Source organism: Saimiri boliviensis, chromosome 2, assembly GCF_048565385.1.
Source record: "Saimiri boliviensis isolate mSaiBol1 chromosome 2, mSaiBol1.pri, whole genome shotgun sequence".
NCBI lineage: Eukaryota > Metazoa > Chordata > Mammalia > Primates > Cebidae > Saimiri > Saimiri boliviensis.
In genome coordinates, this window is record NC_133450.1 from 165675345 (window position 1) to 165696434 (window position 21090).

Below are 21090 nucleotides of genomic sequence, written 5' to 3' on the forward strand. Positions count from 1 at the left end.
TCATTTAAATAAGATTAGAGTATGAAATTGTTTATTTAATACAAAACATACATAATCACAGTCTTGTTTTTACCTTTTCCATGATAAAGAAAAATATGTTAATAATCTACTCTTGATTTTTAAAAAATCTTCATAATTGCTTAAACTTTTCAGAAAATAGAGATTTCAATTTAATTTTTAAATATATTTATTTATTTTTGTTTTAGAGACATGGTCATACTATGTTGCTCAGGCCAGAATGAAGTGGCTATTCACAGGTACGCTCATAGCTCATTGCAACCTGGAACTACTGGACTCAAATGATCTTCCTGTCTTAGCCTTCAAAGTAGCCAGGACTACAGGTGTGTGCCATAGCACCTGGCTTCAACTTAGTTTTTAATAGGATAATATATTATGAAGATAACCAATAGAAATTATAAACCTATTATTAGAGCTTAAAATTACTCCAGAAACAAATAGTTTGTATAATTTGGGTGTGGTTTCTCAAAGAGCTGTCATTAGAAATAACTTTTGGAAGAAAAGCTTTATAATGCTGAATAGCATTTACCTTTCCTCAGCTGTAAGGGAAGGAACAATTTATCACTTTGCCTTACTGAGACATCCTTCACAAGGAAGTAAGCAAGTCTGTGGCTTTCAAAGCCATAAAGTGCTGAGATTCAATTAGTTAGCAATAAGTGTCAGATATATTATGACTAGGAAACTGAAAACATAAAATATGGAGAGAGAAGGGCAGAATCAGTCTACAAACTAATGGATGGCAGAAATGGAATATTTTATATACATAGCCTTCAAAAGCCTGCTAAGATTGTATTCTTATGAGGATTAACTTTAAGCTTCAGCCTTCTCATTGAATATTCAAACAGAGACTTTTAAAACATACTTTATTTTTTAGAGCAGTTTAAGATTCACAGCAAAAGTCAGAGGAAGGTACAGAAATACGTCTTTTATCTTCTGCCCCACATGATAGCCTTTACTATTATCAACATCCTCTACTAAAATGGCACATATGTTACAATTGATCAACCTACATTGACACATCACATTTAAGCTTAAAATGTGACATTAGCAGCTGGAGAAAACAGAGTTTCTAACATAATATTTTGGGATAATATGTGGGGAGGGGTGGTTTTTGTTTTTATTCCTGAATGGATGGACTTGGAAATCAGAAATAGAGGAAGAGTCAGAGAAGGAAAGAATGGAAAGCTAAGAAATAAGAAATGAAACTTGAACTTGATTTTAGAAATTATCATTTGCAAACCATGACTTTCTAAAAACTACTTAATGGTAAATGCTTAAGGTAAAACTTAATGGTAAAATTCAGTTCTTTCTTGCCTAAAGATCTTTCTGGCTGGGCACAGTGGCTTAAGTCTATAATCCCACCCCTTTGGGAGGCCCAGGCAGGAGCTGTCTCAATAAATAAATAAATAGATAAATAAATAAATAAATAAGGTATTTCTGATGTTGAAGTGACTGGTAATTGTAAAACCCTGGTTTTAAATTCAAGCTCTGCGACATATTAGCTGCATGATCCTAGGACAGCTCCTTAACCCTTCTTTGTTTAATCCTTTCATATATAAAGTGATGATACTATTAGGACATAATTTCATAAGATTCTTGTATGAACTAATGGATCTAATAGATTTAAAAATCTAAAATCAATGCCTCCAAACATTGAGAGGAAATGCATACTGCTTTTACTTCCATATATTCTCTTGAACTGAGCTTGCAAAGCAACCACTCTTAAATGGTCGAACTGAAGGATACTTCGCAGTAGGTTTGGGGAAAGCAGATTGTCATTTTATCTTTCCCTTGGCATCACTACTGGGAAGAGAAGATCCTAAGCCTCTGACTACTTTCAAAGCCTTATTTGTTTAATGGCTGTTGTTCTTAGATGTATACATAGTCTGTACTGTATCACTATGCTAAACTTTTCCTGCAGTAACTTCAGTGGTTCCTCTTCCTTGAATGCAAAAATGTTGTGATTACAACAGTTACCTTGTATGACCAAGATAGCTGTGGCCATGATGCCCTCTTTCAAAAATCTAAGCCTGAAATATTAACTTATGTGTGATAATTTGACCATTTGATATGGAAATATAGACAATTCATAAGTCTGACAAAATTTCCTGTGATGTTTCATTAGGCAGATGAGAAAGTGTAAAATTTTGCAACACAGATATTTCATGTATTGCTTTTCTGTTGATCTATGTTTATATACAGAAACACAACCCATCAGCAGTTCTGTATTGATGACTCTGTGAGCAATACAAAATGTCTGCGACTGAGCCAAAATGCAGCTAATACCAAGCTAATACATGCAGTAGAAACAACTGATACCCATCTAGAAATTTGTTTTAAAGGACTTTTTTTTTTAAGATTTTGCTTAAGTGCTTTCTGTTCAACTTGTTTTTAAAAAGTGAGGGATGGACTAAATACAGAGTTGGTAGTAATGTTAATAACCACACTACATAATTTACTTTTGGCACCAAAATATTAAGCTTCCTGACACACAAGATCTAAGAAAACCAAAATATTATCTCCTATCTGGTTTGAATAGCTCTTATGTATCAGTTAATATCCAAATGCTCCTGACAGAATTAGACCAAATATTACATAAATGATGTTGATTTTCATAGCCTAAGGAATTTGTATGTACCTAGCTGTGGTGAAGTTTAGAACAGATAAATAGATAGGTAGATAGTAGATACATTGGTAGATAGAGAGGTAGATAGATAGATATGATAGATGAACAAAATTAAAAATAAATGAGATAATCAGAGTAAAAGGAAAAGAAAGCAGTTAGGTTATGGGAAGATCTATGCATAAAAGGGAATTGAATATCAAAGTTCAAAGTTTTACATAACATTTCAGTGATCTTAAATGTTATTCTTCTCTGGGCTTTTCCATGGATCACCTTGGAATAACCCCTATAGTATTGAGCTTCTTGCATCCAAGTCTTTGAAAGTTATTTAATTGTGGATGTTATCAACCTGAAAAATCTATGTGCTAGTGCTATGTTACCACTAAATACTAAGTACGATACTGCATACATTAGTTGTGAACATCAGATGTTGTGAGTATCATTATTTCCTGTGAAAATATGGAACCACCTTAGGGAAAGAACCTGAATTAAAACTGGTTCATATGGGAGTAAACTGAGGGATTACAGATGGAAAGCAATACCAGTGGATAATTTTTGCTTCTCTCATTATATACAATTTAATTGATGATCAAGCTTTATCTCAGTACGCAACTAGAATCATATTAGCTTGGAAGATAATTGAAGCACAGATGACCCAATAACCTGAAATAATTAATAAAGCATCTCTGGGTGTCTACTTCTGACCATTTTTTAGAATTTCAGGTGCAGTAACTGTAATGTGTGACTAGGTAAATAGATTTTGCTTAATATAATTATAAGCGGGAAACCACTTAAAACATGGGATACACAGCCAGGCTGGAAAAATTTGATAACTTCTTGTAAGGTTAAATGTACATTTGGCATAAGATCTGGCAACTATACTCTTAAATATTTATTATAAGAAAATGAAAAATTATGCCCACACAAACACCTATACATAAATTTTCACAGAAATTTTATTTGTAGTACTTGAAATCTGGAAACAACTCAAATAACTCCAAAGGGCGAATATATAAACAAACATTCAAACATTAATGATACATCCCTACAATAGAATACTCAGTAATAAAAAAGAACAAATTATAGTTACATGTAACAACATGGATAGATCTCAAGGACTTTATGTTGAGTGAAGAAAGACAATCTGAAAAGGCTATATAGTATATGATTCCATTTATATAATATTATCCAGCTGACAATTAATAATGACGGAGAACAAATCAATAGTTGCCAGAATTTAAGAGAAGGGAGATATTTACATAGCAGTAACATGAATGCTGAAGACTCCATTCTAATTATGGTGATGGCTACATGAATTAATATATGTAATAAAATTTCACATAAGTACATATTCTCTTTCAAAAAGTGAATTCTTGTAAAACTAGTGAAATCCAATTGAGATAATAGCAGTATACTAATGTAAATTTCCTGATTTTTATAATATATTGTTGTAAGGTAAGATACTTATCATTGGGGAAGCTTAAAGAGAAGTACAGATGAACTCTCTTTATGTGTTTTTTAAATCTCTTATGACAAGGAATTATTTTAAAGTAAAAAGGGACTATACATATTTCGAATATATCTTCCCCAGACAATTTTATTTTAGAATAATTGGTCTGAAACTCCTTTTTCTGAATCTAACTAGATTTGGGTATTAGTTAGTAATTCACACAATTTCAAGTTTATGGTAATAAAAACAGGTCATAAGTATATGAGCTGTTTTTTTCATTTTGTTTTTCATAAATAGGTGGCAAAAGTAGAATGGAAGACACCAAATATTGTATAATGCTTATGTACTATCAAGTTGTTCAGATAATGAAATAGATACTTCCTGGGTGTTGGTGGGAATATACTATTTCTAATATATTACAGCATAAAAGTGCTATGGGAAAAATTTACCATGATCAAAATATTGATGAGTATGGAAAAAAGGAATTGTTAGATAATTTCTGAAGATCATCTTGGTATATCTCAAATTTTGCATCTGATTTTTTATTTGATTTAAAATGGAATTTCACTGAAATTATTTCATGATTTCAAAGGTTATTCTTTCTGAATAGTTTAATCCACTGGGATTATCTGATGTACATCTTTATGGTTATAACAGTAGTCTTTGTCTAGGACCATATTGGGTTGGGTGTGTGTGTGTATGTGTGTGTGTGTGTGTGTGTGTGTGTGTGTGTGTGTGTGTGTATGTGTGTGTGTGTGAGTGAATGTGTCCAGAACTGTCTAATCAACTATTATAGTAAGAAGGAATGTAATTCTCCATCGAAAACTAGTCCTGTGGAAATCAATCCAAAATTTCTCATTGTATATGCCTATGAGAAGATATTTGCACCATTATCCATTATTTATATAATAGAAAAGTACTCAAATGTGTTTCAGGAAATGTGTTTAGAAGCTTGTCCTGCTTTTTCTCCTTCACTAAATAGCATCACATCACTGGCAAATCATTCTAGATCTCATTTCTTTATCTGACTTAAGAAAGTTTTAGGCAACTTCTAATATCATTTTCAGCTCTAACATTATACATTTTGTAACTTTAATGCGAGACAATAATATGGTTAAAAGTATGTGTTTTATTGGCAAAGAGTTCAAGTTTACCACTATTATTCACTATCTGATCTTCCTTAGGAAAAGTATTCAGCCTCTTTACATCTTTGCTCCTTCATCTTTTAAACACAGGGAAATTTAAGGTCTATCTCACAGGTTTCTTGTGAGAATTAAATGAGATTATGTATTTAAAATGTTTTACATATAGTAAATATTCTTTATGCATTATTATTATAAACCAAAAGCAGATAGTTGATATCAAATATAGTGCATAATAAGGCAAGTTTAATTTTGAAATAGTTCACCTCTAGAAAATGGCAGATTCCAGAAAAAAACTTCATGTTCACTAAAGAGAAACACCATTTAATTAACCAGTTTTCTTCAAAGTTGATAGACTTCGTTAATTCCATTTGTTTTCTGAAAAACCTGAAAGCAGCACTCACTCAGTAACTCTTTGAGGAAAGAAACAGAAAAATAATGCAGCTGCCAGCAAAAGAAAATCTGTTCTTCACGTAGGGTTAAAAATGGGAGGAATTACAAGCGTTTTCTTTACTCATTAAACATATATAATTGAATTCCTAAAACTTACGAACAACTGATCTAAAACGTGAAGTGATAACAGAAACTACTACCTTCCTTCATGGGGCTTAATATTCTAGTGGGGCATGCAAACAAAAAACTGAATCAAAAAGTAAAATACATGATATCTTTGATAATGCTATGTGCTAAGGAGAAAAATAGTATAGGGAAGTGGAATAGGATAAGAAGTGAGGGCAGTGATTTTAAGTAGGTGGTCAGGGAAGGCTTCTCTGAGAATACTACATTTGAGTAAAAATCTGAAGGAATTAAAGGCAGAATCCTGAAACAAGAAAGTCACACAGATAGCTGAGTACCCTGTTCATGTGCCAAGGTTGTTGAATAGTAAAAGCCACTTGAAAATGGCTAATAAGTGAATTTATTATGTTGGAAATTATTGCTTGGGGAAAGGAACTGAGGAACTACTGAAGCATAGGAAGCATTGCCTGGAAATATATGATGAAGATTAGAAAGTGCGTAAGTAAGGATTCCATAGCTTTGTCTCCAGGGGCTATAAATTGCCTCATAGAGAAAATAAAATTATCCAATCCACTAGCATTTTAATTTTATATTTGTGAATTCATATTCTGTTATAGGATAACTGAAAAGAAAAAATGAAGGAAGTTGTTTGTTTGTTTTTTCTGTTTGGGTCTATCAAAACCTAAAATGTCCACCAAAAATCACTTAGCACTGAAAAAACATTCAGTTAAAATTGTAGGATATGAAATCAACATATAAAAATTAGTAGTATTTCAGTATACCAACAACAAACTAGCAGAAAAAGAAATCAAGAAAACAGTTCTATTTACAATAGATTATTTGAAAAAGACAAAATGACTAGGAATACATTTAACTAAGGAGGCAAAAGAACTCTCTACAAGGAAAAGTATAAAACATCGATGAAAGAAATTGAAGATGACACAAAAATATAGAAAAATAATTCATGTTCATACATTGGGAGAATTAATACTGTGAAAATGATTACATCACCTAAACTGATCTGAAGAGCTAATCAATTTCTATCACACTACTAATAACATTCTTCACAAAAATAGGAAGAAAAAAAAAACCTAAAATTTTTATGGAAACGCAAAACATTCCAGAGCAAAAAGGACAAAGCTTAAAGCATCACATCATATGGTTTCAAAATATATTACAAAGCTATAGTAACCAAAACTGCAATGTACTGGCATAAAAGCAGACACATAGACCAATGGAACAGAAAAGAGAAGCCAGAAATAAATTCATGTATTTACAGACAACTGATACTGAGAGTGACAATGGCTAAAGCTAGATTCCTTTCATATCTGTAGGCTGAAAAGATTTTGGTGTAGAGCAAGAACAAAGATTTTGAAGTCCTTCAGCACTAAATTTAGACCTCACCTGTTCCACTTAGCTCCTAAGTTACCAATACGGTAAGGCATTTTAAAAAATACTTTAGTAAGATAAAGAATATAAGGTACTCGATGAATTAAATAACTAGATTTAAGATATTTCTGATCTCTAAACTGTCACAGCTAAAATGCTTCACAGAGGGTTTCAGTATTTAATGCCTATTTGGCCAAATCATCAGTTCCTTAGATTGAAAATTATTTGGGGTCATGAATCTTAACATATTTATTTTTGAATCCACAATGATGCATTCCCCTGATAATGTAATGATATTGAGCATTTTTTCATATACCTATTGCCATTTGTGTGTCTTATTTTTGAAAAATGTCTCTTCAGCTTATTTGCCCATTCAATCAGATTATTATTTGTTTGTAAATATTTGTTAGATCCATTTGGTATACAGTGTCATTGAAATCTAATGTTTCTTTATTGGTTTTCTGCCTAAATGAGCTCTCCAATGCTGAAAACAGAGTGTTGAAATCCCCAAATGTAATTTTATTAGAATCTCTTTCTCCTTTCAGATCTAAAAATATTTTCTTTGTATATCAGGGTGCTCCAGTGTTAGGCACATATATATTTATAATTGTTATATCATTTTTGCTGAATAAAATGTTATTATATAATAACTTTCTCTGTCTCTTTTTGCTGTTTTTTACTTAAAGACTTTTTCATCTAAGTATAGATACTCCCATTCACTTTTAAGTTCATTTGCATAGAATATATTTTCTCATCTCTTAACGTTTGGTCTATGTGTGTCTTTATCGATGAAGTAAAATTCTTGTAGTCATTATATGGTTGGGACATAGTTTATTATACCTTTAGCTACTCTATGTTTTTTAAATGGGGAGATTAATCTCTTTACAGTCAACATTATTACTGATAGGCTTACTCCTGTCATTTTGTTAATTGTTTTCTGGTTGTTTTATATATCCATTGTCCTTTTATTTCTCTCTTACTGTTTTTCAGTACTGTTTCATGGTTTTCTCTGTTGATAAAGATTAATTATTTTCTCTTTCTCATTTGTGTATCTGCTTTACCAGTGAGTTTTCTGTTTTGCATGTTTTTATGATGATGATTATTTCACTTCCAGACATAGGACATCTTTGAGCATTTCTTATTAGGCTGATCTAATGGCAAGGATTTTCATCAATGTTTGCTTGTCTTGGAAAGACTTTACTTCTTCCTCATTCTGGAGAATAAATAGCTTTGCTGAAAAAAGTATTCATGGCTAGTAATTTTTTTCTTTCTACACTTTGAACACATCTTCCCTTTCTCTCTTGGCCTGCAAGGTTTCTGCTGTGAAATCTGTTGTTAGTCTAATAAAGATTCCTTTATATCAGAAATAGACTTGATGCTGTTCCTTGATATTCTCTAGAATTCTTTCTTTGTCTCTTAACTTTTGATAATTTAATGTGACTTACAGGGCATATTCTTGAGTTGAATGTATTTGCAAACCTTTCAGCTTCTTTGATCTGGATATTCATATCTCTTTTTCTAGACTTGGAAATTTTTCAGCTATGATTTCATTAAATAGGTTAATTTTTTTATGCCTTTGCCTATCTTTTTGCCTACTGAGACTTTCATAATATGAATCTTGTTTCATTTAAAGGTGCTCTGTAAATCTTTTAAGCATTATTCACTTCTTTTTATTTTATTTTTTTCTTTTACTATGTAATTTCAAAAGACTTATCTTTGTTCTGTTCAATCAAGTCTGCTGTTGAAGCAGTTTCTCCAGGAGGCAGTGGGCAGCTTCAGTTCTGGCACAACCATATGGGTACAGAGCACAACCATAATTGGTAGAGACAGATACAGCAGTTCTGCCAAAGCCTAATTTCTCCAGGAGAAAGAATGCAGTTTCAGCTCAACAGCACCTGAAAGGAGTAAATGGAGGAGTTCTGCCAAAATGCTTTTATTCCCAGGAGGCAGCAATCAGCTTCAGCTTAGGCCCTTAGAGGTAGGGCAGAGTCACATCTAGGAGAGACAGATGAAATGGTTATGCCAAGGCACACTTCCCACGGAAGAGTGTACGGCTTCAGCTTCAGCCTCAGGGGTCTGGGTGCAGCTGTACCTGGGGACTAGGAGGGGTAAATAGGAGTAGCAGCTCTACTGCCACTAGGTCCCACGTAACAACTGGTTGCAGTTTAGCTTGGAGATGTTGCACCACTGAAAGGGGGTGGCTTTGCAGCAGCCTTGCCTCAATGACAAAGGGGTACTATAGGCACTTGCCCCCTTAACACAACATACTCCAGCAGTAGTTCTATTTCCAAGATGTCAGAGCACAGTAACTGCACAGGCCACAGGGGATGGGACCCAGGGTTGGCTTTTTCTCTGTTGGGAGCACAGTTGTGTAGACCTCAGGCAGCTCCCTCAGCTGGGCTTAGTACCAGTGAGGACTGCAGGGGACCTCAGTGTAGAGGACTGTAAGTTGTCCATGGGATAGATGGGGGCAGCTGAGTTCCTCTTGCTTGTGTTTTCTCTATAAAGATGCCTCTTGGTTCCCAGCTGATCCTGGTTGGGGAAAGAGGTAGTGAAGGTCAGATGTCTTATTCAGTTCTCTATATGGCTATCCTGAGTTTCTGTGTACACCAGGGTTTCTGTTACTCCTTTGACATACTCTGATGCTCTCTTTCATTATTTTTGTTAAAATGTAGTTGTTTATTTGCTGTTTTGGCTGTTTTTGTTGTGGGAGAAGCACTAGGGGCTTCCAATCAACTAATTTGCTGATATCACTTCTGTTCATAGCATCTTTATTTATTATTTCTCCAATTTGGAAATAATCTAGATGTTCTTGACCCAGATGTCCTTAAACCAAACTATGGTATGTTCATACAGTGGAATACTATTCAGCAATAAAAAGGGATGACTCATTAGTAAACACAACTTGAATGAATCTCAAGGTGTTATGCTGAATGGAAGAAGCCAGTTTTATAGTTATCTCTTTATGAGTTCAGTTATATGGCACACTTTAAGCAATAAACTATAGTGGTGAAGAGTAGTAATAACCAGAGGTCAGGTATTGAGGAATGCTGTGACTATATCAAAGAGTAGGAGAGAATGTTTGGAGTGATCCAACTTCCCTGTATATGGTGGTGGCTACCCAAATTTAGATTCATGTTAAATATATAGAACTGTATAAACAAAGAAAAAGGTCAAATTACTATGTGATGATACAAAAAATACACATTTATGCACACATACATGTACATACATATAATTTACTTGAATTTTGCAATGCTCTATCCTGATATAATCAACCTCTGAAGGCCAACTTTAAGAAATTATTTTGGAACAAATTCTACTTGTATGTAATGTAGACTGTTTATATGATGAAACTGTAAAGAGAAGAAAAGTATGTCAAGGGTTATGCAACATAGTGGCTTAGTAAATAGGGATAGGATTTTTTTCAGTAAGCCAAAAGGATTTGCAGTCTCCCCATATGACAAAGGTCTGTTATCCAGAATTTACAAAGAACTAAAACAGATTTACAAGATAAAAACAAACAAGCCCATTCAAAAGTGGGCAAAGAATATGAACAGACACTTTACAACAGAAGACATACACGGGGACAACAAACGTATGAAAAAATGCTCATCATCACGGGTCATTAGAGAAATGCAAATCAAAACTACATTGAGATAGCATCTCACACCAGTTAGAATGGTGATCATTAAAAAATCTGGTGACAACAGATGCTGGAGAGGATGTGGAGAAATAGGAACACTTTTACACTGCTGCTGGGAGTGTAAATTGTGGAAGAGAGTGTGGCGATTCCTCAAGGACCTAGACATAGAAATTCCATTTGACCCAGCAATCCCATTACTGGGTATATATCCAAAGGATTATAAATCATTCTACTATAAAGACACATGCACACGAATGTTCATTGCAGCACTATTCACAATAGCAAAGACCTGGAACCAACCCAAATGCCCATTGATGATAGACTGGACAGGGAAAATTGGCATATATACACCATGGAATATTATGCAGCCATAAAAAACAATGAGTTCGTGTCCTTTTTAGGGACATGGATGAACCTGGAAACCATCATTCTCAGCAAACTGACACAAGAACAGAAAATCAAACACCACATGTTCTCACTTATAGGCAGGTGTTGAACAATGAGAACACATGGACACAGGGAGGGGAGCATCACACACTGGGGTCTGTTGGGGGTAAATAGGGGAGGGACAGTGGGAGTTGGGGAGTAGGGGAGAGATAACATGGGAAGAAATGCCAGATATAGGTGAAGGGGAGGAAGGCAGCAAATCATGCTGCCATGTGTGTACCTATGCAACAATCTTGCATGTTCTTCACATGTAACCCAAAACAAAACAAAAAACAAAAGATTGGAGCAAAATTGAAATTTTTTCCAAAATTAAAAAAAAACTGATAGAAACATGTAAGTAATGAAATATAATGAAACATTGATCTATATGCCTATTTTTTTTATGAGTACCATGCTGTTTTAGTGACTATGCCTGTATGGTATAGTTTGAAATTAGGTAGTGTGATGCCTCCAGATTTGATCTTTTTGCTTAGTCTTGCTTTGGCTATGAGGGCTCTATTTTGCTTCCATATGAATTTTAGAAGTTTTTTTTCTAATTCTGTGAAGGATGATGGTGGTATTTAATGGCGATTATGTTGAATTTATAGACTGCTTTTGGCAATATGATCATTTTCACATAGACCAATGAAACAGAATACAGAACCAAGAAATAAACCCAAATACTTAGAGCTAACTGATCTTCAATAAAGAAAACAGAAACATAAACTGGGGAAAGAATACCCTTTTCAACAAATGATGTAGGGATAATTAGCTAGCTACATGTAGGAGAATGAAATTTTATCCTTATCTCTCAACTGATAAAAAAAAAATCAACTCAAATGGGTTAAGGGCTTAAATCTAAGATCTGAAACTATGAAAATTCTAGAAGATGACATTGGAAAAATCCTTCTAGACATTGGTTTAGGCAAGGATTTCATGATCAAGAGCACAAAAGCAAATGCAATAGAAACAAAGATAAATAGCTGGAAACACAGCAAAAGATAGTCAGCAGAGTAAACAGACAACTCAGAGTGGGAGAAAATTTTTACAATCTATTCATATGACGAAGGACTAATATCCAGAATCTACAGTGAACTCAAACAGATTGGTAAGAGGAAAACAATCCCATCAGAAAGTAGGCTAAGGACATAAATAGACAATTCTAAAAAGATACACAAATGACCAACAAACAGATGAAAAAATGGTCAACATCACTAATGATCAGGGAGATGCAAATCAAAAATCACAATGTGATACCACCTTCCTCCCGAAAGAATGGCCATAATCAAAAAATCATAAAACAGTAGATGTTGGCATGGATGCAGTGAACAGGAACACTTCTACACTGCTAGTGAGAATGTAAACTAGTCCACCCGCAATGGAAAACAATGTGGAGATTCCTTAAAGAACTAAAAATAGAACTACCAATTGATCCAGCAATCCCACTGCTGGGTATCTACCCAGAGGAAAAAAAGTCATTGTTCAAAAAAAGACACTTGAGAGCACATGTTTATAGCAGAACAATTCACAATTGCAAAATCAAGGAACCAATCCAAATGCCCATCAATCAATGAGTGGATAAATCAACAGTGGTATATATATGATAGAATACTATGCAGACATAGAAAGGAATGAATTAACAGCATTTGAAGTGACCTGGATGAGATTGGAGATGATTATTCTAAATGAAGTGACTCAGTAATTTAAAATGAAACATCATATGTTCTCACTGATATGTGGGAGCTAAGCTATGAAGATGCAGAAGCATAAGAATGATACAGTGGACTTTGGGGATTTGAGGGGAAGAGTGGAAGGAGGGTGAGGGATAAAAGACTACAAATAGAATGTAGTATATGCTACTCAGGTGATGGGTGCACCAAAATCTCACAAATCACCGTTCAAGGACTTACTTATGTAACCAAATACCACTTGTACCCCAATAACTTATGGATAAACAAGTAAAAAATAAAAGAAAAAAGAAAATATAATGAAACATTGAGGGAATAAGTAAAGCATTATTTATTTTTCAATCGGTTTCTTTCTCTAGAGAAGCTAGATAAGATGGAAAGAAAGTAGAATATCTCAGTCATCACCATAAAAAGTATATGGATCCAAATACTGTTTTATCTAAGCAAAACAACTCATAGTACAGTGATCAAATAAAGCAGAAGGGATCAGAGAAAATTACTGTTAAAATTAATTATTAAAGTGCATGTTGTAGAGTTATTTTGGTGTTGCTGCTTTTTTTTTTTTCCTTCAACTTCTCCTGGCCTCCATAAGTATTCTAAGTAACCAAATGGATCCTGAAGAACATTCCAACCATTTATAAAGTACAATGATTATGAAGGAAGCAGTCTAAAGGACATAAATTAAATTTCCGAAGTCTCTATTATTTTTCTCTATTAACATGACTTTAAGTTTGGCTAAGAATTTCACTGATGTGCAGCATTAACGGGAAAATATCTAATCAAGAGAGTTAATTGTATCAAAATGCTTGTTTAAGAAACCTGATTATTAGGCTTCCTACAGTTAATACAAAATTATACTTGGCTGTTGCAAGTCACCCAAATGTTCAGGAAAAAAAAAAAAAGACTGTTCCACTCTTTTTCTTTATTCAAATCAAATGGACCTCGTAGAATTAGAATAAATGACAAGGATGTAGGCCTAGCCTTTGACCTGTAGAGCAATGTATCTACAGTTGGATTTGCATTACAGCAATGACATTAAGTAACTATCAAGGTCGTGTTACGTAGGTGATTTAACAGCTTTGCAGCTCAGTTTGCTTATCTCTACCAGAGGACATACAGTGTCAAATATAATTTCAGAGCTTGCTGTGTGCTGACCACCAGTTAAGCATTTTCATGGTATTCTGGCGAGGTAGGAATTATGTTCTGGTCTCCTCCACTCTCCCACAACACTTACTCTATTTATCAGAAAACCCTATTGAATTTTCCTTCCAAATGTCTAGAATCTCATTGTTTCTCACCTTTATCACTGCTATCCTTGTCCAAACTAACATCATCTTTTACCTGGAGTCTCCTTGTCCTTGTCCCATTGGGTTTATTTTCAACATAACAGCCAAAATGATCCTGTTAAAAGATATCAGATTCTGTCACTCCCCTTCTCCAAATCCTCACATGATTTCTCAGATCACTTTGTGTAAAAGTCAAATATCTTGCACAAAAATTGTCAACCTAGATTTGGTTGAGTGAATTTTATATATTTTAGGTCCTCTGTATCTGTGGTTTCTGCATCCCCGGATTCAACTAACCATGGATAGAAAATATAGGAAAAAAAACTAAGTCCTATTGAACATGGATAGTGAACATGTGTAGACTTTTTTCTCTTTATTCCTAAACAGTACAGTTTACCAACTATGGATACCAAGGGACGATGTGTATAAATTACATATGTGTGTCTCAAAAAGCAGCTTGCCAAATTATACACTTTTTAATTACATAAATTCCTTACATATAATTCATAGAAGAAAAATACATATATTATTTACATGACAAAAAATGTGCAAAATTCTAAAATTTGCCTCTAAAGTCTTTCCACTGATGAATACCTTGCTATATTCAAGCAAAATCTGCCTGGTACATCATGTCAGTTGGTTTCAGTATATTATGTCTTAAGAATAGGACTCTAGAGTTCTCAGTTCTAGAGGTTGTCAGTGTGGCAAGAAAGAGTAAAATATTACATAAGAAATTTCTTACCCAAAATTATTATAGGAAAAGGAGTATATTATTTACACACACACACACACACACACACACACACACACACAAGTGCAACATTTTGTAATTTGCCTCTAAATTCTAAAGTGAGCCAAGTTACAGAGGCAAGGAGAGTTTGATGAGTGATTAATGGATATTTACGTATCTACTATGTCTGCTACTTAGTGACTTTCTCTTCTTAGGCAAATCACAGGATCTCCCTAAATGACGTTTCTTTCCTTAATACAGGGGTAATAATAGTACTTCTTATTTCACAATGTTTTTAAGTGAATCAGAGATAATTATCAGGAAAGCATGGGAAATTATAAATAAAATATATGTTTTAATTTTATTTTTTAAAGGATATCCTATTGTTTAAAGAGATAGGAACAGTGTATACAATCAATAGCAATTTTGATTGTAATACGATAATTGAGAACATACAAAAAAACACAATCATGGAGAATAAACTTTCATTGTTTATAGTATATATCAATGTAGGTAATCTGTATTAAGCAAAATGTTATAATTAGTCTGTGCCTTAGGTGAAATTAATTAACATTATAGATTCTTCACTCAAATCTTCAAGGATTTCCAGCTAATAAGGTCATCTCAAAGATAAAATAATAAAGTGACTTTTCTTTCAAAAACTGACCCAAACAACTAAGGTAGAAATAAGGTATTCACCTGGCAGGGGAGACACCATGATCATGAAGGTAGTTTTCCCAGGGCGAGGCTTATCCATTGCACTCTGGATGTGCTGACACCTGCGATTTCCCCAAACGTGGGAAACTCAACTGCATAATTTGTGGTAGTGGGGGACTGTGTTAGAGATTTTCCCTGTTTAAAACAAACAAACAAAAAAAGGAAATAAGGTATTCAAGAAAATTGTAGTATTTCACTCAATATTTTATTAAATGCCAAGTAAACAAAATAAAAATATTAATACATCTTATATTATTATTCACAAAAGCATTTAATATGTATTTTTTTCTTTTAAATCCTATGTGGTAATGATTATGAGTTTCTTGCCTTAGTTTACTAAATCAAGATTCCAAATAGCCAACCAAACATAATTTTCCAGTTGAAAATGTTAATCAAAATAAATGTTTTCATTAACAGCAAAGTGAAATCAGCTAGTACTTACGGAGCATTCATATATATATATGGTGAACTAGCTTTCTGGAGGATAAAATAAAAGGAATAAATAATAAATTATAGTCTCAAATCATAATATATGAGTGAGGTGTAATATGAAAATAACCTCAGAAAGTTGCAAAAAGGGAAGTTACTAAACTTAGTCAATAGAGATTAAGTCGATTCTGCCTTTATCTTAAAGGCAGAAAAATATAACGTTTACTGAGACAGGAGTTGAATAAGGGAATTAGGCTAGCGTAATGACGTTGAGAAAGGCAGTGATGGGAGGTAAATCACAGTAGGTTGCTTGGGACAATATTGTTTAGATTTTGGAGTATAAGATTTAGATGTTTTAACTTCATGCTGTTCTCAAAATGCAAAGTTGCTTAAACATTTTGAGAAGGGTTAAAGTTTATCAGAGTAATGGTAAAAAAAAAATTGAGACAGAAATGCCAATTAATGTCAGTTAAATGGATTTTCTCTTTCTTTTTTAAAAGTGTGAATTAGACATATCTAAAGTATGTCATAACTATAGTGGTATTAGCAGGAAGAAAATAAAATACGCAAGTGAGAAATCCTGAGGAAACAGACTCATTGGGATTTAGGAACACAGCCATTAAAAGAGAAGACAGAATTCACCATTAATGAATGAAAGCTTTTAACTTCAGGCAGTTTTGACAGTTATCAAAGAAGATAAAGTCTTTGAGGATGTAATAGAATCTAGGAGAGTATTTTTAAAAACTTGTTGGGTTTAAAGTAGCAGAACATTTAAGTGGAAATATCCAGAGAGTCATTACAAATCCAGAAAATACACACTAAAGAATCTAGACTAAAAAGAATAATTTAAGGGCCTGGGGCACAGAAGTGAGAGTTGAGGTTATGAACCTGACTGTGATTTCTAAAGGAAAGCTAACGAAGATAATCTTCCCCAAGGAAAACCTGGACGATGTCTAATCATTGTCTATGGAAATTTGGAGAGAAATCAAGCAGAGTTAAGGGATGTAATCCAGACGAAAGCAGAAGAAAACCAGATTATAATGTGTTAAAGAATTGGTAACTGATGAGCAAATGAGGGAAGAAAATAATGCATTATTCTGTCTAGAATGTTTGCAAATCAAGCTTTTAATTAATCATACAATTATTAAATCACTTATATCCAACCAGAAACTGGAAATGTCACTAAAGGCTGGATTACACAGCCAACCGTATGCTCTGACTACTGGAGTAGGGTTGAAGAGAGAGAATGGGAGTAACAAATGATGCGAGAGTCCATGTAAGGAGATCCAGCCTAGTATGTGATGGTCATGGTAGGCAGTGACTGTCAAGAAATGGTGGTGGATATAAGAAAAGGAAGAGCTGGTGAAGACAGGCAGCTCAGGTAAGAGAGAAAGATTATCAAATGGCTGGAAAATGGAACACATCAGGACCCTGGAAAGGAAAATACTGTGAGAGGTTGGGGAGAAATCAGGAAAGTGATGAGAGGTAAAGCTTAAAAGGAAATCATGGCCTTGAAAGTTTTGCTAAGAAATTATAACTTTCCCTTGAGTACACTGACTAATGGGGTTCTAAGTAGGAAACTGATGTTTATCCCAATCACAAGATTAGCCTTGCTATTCCCTTAGTTTATGAAAAAGGACAAAGGCAAAGAAAAGGAATAAAATCAAATGCCAATCAAGGGACAATAATCAATATTTATTTATTCAATTTTGAATTTTCTCATGCCTCCGAGCATGGAAATTATGAACCTCGTAAATATGCTAAACTTTAGTTTCATGTTATTGCCTACCTTTAATTATTTAGAAAAAAAAAAAAAAAACAAAACATTTAAGTGGTCTCTATAATTAAAATATGAACAACTTAAAAACTGCTGTGATGATTATTCATCATACAAGGGATTCTAATTTAGATGCAAGGCCCTAACTAGTAGGACTCCGAGCAAGCCAATGGGAACCAGAAGGAGCTTTGCTCAACATAAAGATAAACAACTAATAGTAGCTTCCAGCCACACAGATGCTAAAGGTAACCCTTCTCTGCATTTGGATATCAAATAATTTCACCACAGTAGTAGAAAAAATTCTGTTGCTGGAATATATCACAAGTAAAAGTTGACTATGGTGCAAAATAACCAATCACTTGGGAATCAGTTGCCTATACAGCTAGCTAATAAAAAAAAGAAGAAACAAACACGTTTTCCATTTAATTATGTCACTAGTTTATGCTTCAGAGTTCTAAAAGAGCATCTTTTTCTTTTTCTTTTTTTTTTTTTTTTTTTTTTTTTGAGACAGAGTCTCACTCTGTCACCAGGTGCCAGGCTGGAGTGCAGTGGCGTGACCTCGGCTCACTGCAAATTCCACCTCCCGGGTTCAAGCAGTTCTCCTGCCTCAACCTCCTGAGTACCTCGGACTACAGGTGTGCGCCACCACACCCAGCTAATTTTTTTGTGTTTTTAGTAAAGACGGGGTTTCACCATGTTGGCCAGGATGGTCTCAATCTCTTGACCTCCTGATCTGCCTGCCTTGGCCTCCCAAAGTGCTGGAATTACAGGTGTGAGCCACTGCGCCTAGATTAAAAAGGCATCTTTAAATCTTGTGTAACAAAAATAAATACATCAATGTACCCATGCTATATATTTTCTTGGTACATTCTAAACAATGTACTAATATCTATAATTTTCAAGAATTACTGGCCGGGGATGGGAAAAGAGAGAGGGAAATCAGTTATCAAAATAAAAACTTGAAAAAACAAACAATTTTTAAAATTACTGAGAGCTGGTTATTAGGGACATGGTTTATTGAACCGAATTATCACATTTAAAATTCGTGACCCAAAACTGTTGCTCTTCTTAGCTGCGCAATTGACACCCACCAGCACAGTGTGTGTTGGAAGTAGAAATGCCTTTTTTAAGATCTGTTAATTTAACTTATGTAAATTAATGGGCTGAAACATGAAGAGTACAGAATTTTACCATTTGAATGTCTCTATTAACTGAAAAGTCAGGTGTTGAAATACTTTTAAATCCTATTAATCTGTTCTGTGCTGGTGTACTATGGGCAGATTCTCACCTGCTAATTATATTGTGTATAAAAAATAGAAAAATTTAGTTGAAAGAAATAAAATACCCTGTATCAGTACTTCTTTGCATGTAAACCTATGCCCACAGAGAAATACAGCTTTTGCTGTCACAAAACCAGCGTTGTCCCAGTCACAATCCCACAGTCAGAAATTATTATAACAGTTATTTCCTTTTGCAAGATACTGCTTTATACTGTAAGTAAATAAATATTCTTGTTACTCCACCATCAGCACTCACCATTATGCAACTACTAAAGATATCTATACAGACACTCTGTAGAAAATCATAACAAACCTCAGTTCTTGTCATTTTAAAGTAACTTTCAAAAACAGTGTTCTGATACCACTTAATGTACAATTAAGAATTGCTGTTTTTTAGATTGTATGTGGTTGCAAAATACAATTTGGCAAATTATATTTTGCAACCACATATAATCTAAAAAACAGCAATACTCCTACTGTAAGAATGTAAAATACTGTAAGAATGTAAAACCTCTTACCCTACTGTAAGAATGTAAAATTAAAAGAGTTTCAACTCATAAACTATTCCTAAAATTTATAATAATATTTGCTTGTGAGAAACTGTGATATCACAAATATTTCATAGAACTGAGTCTTCAAATATTTTAGAGATATAGAAATCTGCACTCTAGTTAAATACCCCATTTATGTACCTACACCTTTGCTATGGCTTTTAAACACCAAAAGATGCTTCTACAATTTCTTTTCTAATTTGTATTTATCAAACTAATGTTGAAAATCACTACCTATATTTTTGCAAATTATATGTATCATCTTACAGGTTTTTAATTCTAGATTCTAATGTTCTTTTTTTTTTTGAGACGGAGTTTCGCTCTTGCTACCCAGGCTGGAGTGCAATGGCGCAATCTCGGCTCACCGCAACCTCCGCCTCCTGGGTTCAGGCAATTCTCCTGCCTCAGCCTCCTGAGTAGCTTAGATTACAGGCATGTGCCACCATGCCCAGCTACTTTTTTGTATTTTTAGTAGAGATGAGGTTTCACCATGTTGACCAGGATGGTCTCGATCTCTTGACCTTGTGATCCACCCACCTCGGCCTCCCAAAGTGCTGGGATTACAGACTTGAGCCACCGTGCCCGGCCAATTCTAATGTTCTTGAGAACCTTGTGGGCATTGTAAAAGTGCATATAAATTTTGCTTAAAAGTACAGTTTGTTGAAAGGTGAAATGAAGATATTAATTCTTCTCTCACATATAAACAACTGGAAAAATACAAGATAACATTTATGAAATAATTATGATTCAGTAAGTATTTTAACAAATAATGAGGATGGAAAACCAATAGTATAGGTACAGAACATTCTGATTTAAACTGATATGAAGGGTCTTTAGAAAATATTTAAGGACTGACTGAACAAAAATAAATTCAATAAAAATAAACGAAATAGCCATTCAGGAATTAAGTGAGGGAGGAATGGCACAAAAGGGAAGGCTGGTGATCAGTTTGCAGTTGAGCTGTCATTGCTGAGTGTTAGTGACTTGAGTCACAGTCATTAATAAGGCAGACTATTTGGTGCATGCCTGAAATAGAGGCCAGGTACAATCAAGACAAACAAGACATCCATCATGGTTTCAATACCCAAAGACTCTGTGCTGTTAAGTTACATCTGTCTCAAACTGCAAGGATAAAAAGCTTAACAGCCCTAGGAGAAAATATTGCCACGTGTAGAAATGGTTCAGGAAAAAGACTCCATTTGTTGGAGGTATTGGCGAAATGCTTGCAACTCATGCAGATGAAGAACAAGAAGAAGGCAGGGAAGTCTTAAAAATGGAAACTGTAGCAAGATGGAAAGAATTCAGGGTAATGTATTGGAAGACAAAGAGAGTTTGTCTTTTGATGAAAAGCATGAACTCTACAAATTAAAAAAAGGCTTATGGGACCTTCAAAATAGACCCAAGGACTCTTGTGCCTGGAAA

At 34.1% G+C, this 21090-nt stretch overlaps 1 long non-coding RNA gene and 1 other non-coding gene across 4 annotated transcripts in view; both read left to right on the plus strand.

The window, feature by feature from the left end:
• The window catches only part of LOC120366311 (uncharacterized), a 255933-nt gene that overhangs the window by 105715 nt on the left and 129128 nt on the right, over positions 1 to 21090 (plus strand). The window lies entirely within an intron of this gene.
• LOC120366511 (U1 spliceosomal RNA) lies at positions 15606 to 15769 on the plus strand. The gene has a single exon (XR_005581161.1). It is a non-coding gene; the product is annotated as a U1 spliceosomal RNA (small nuclear RNA).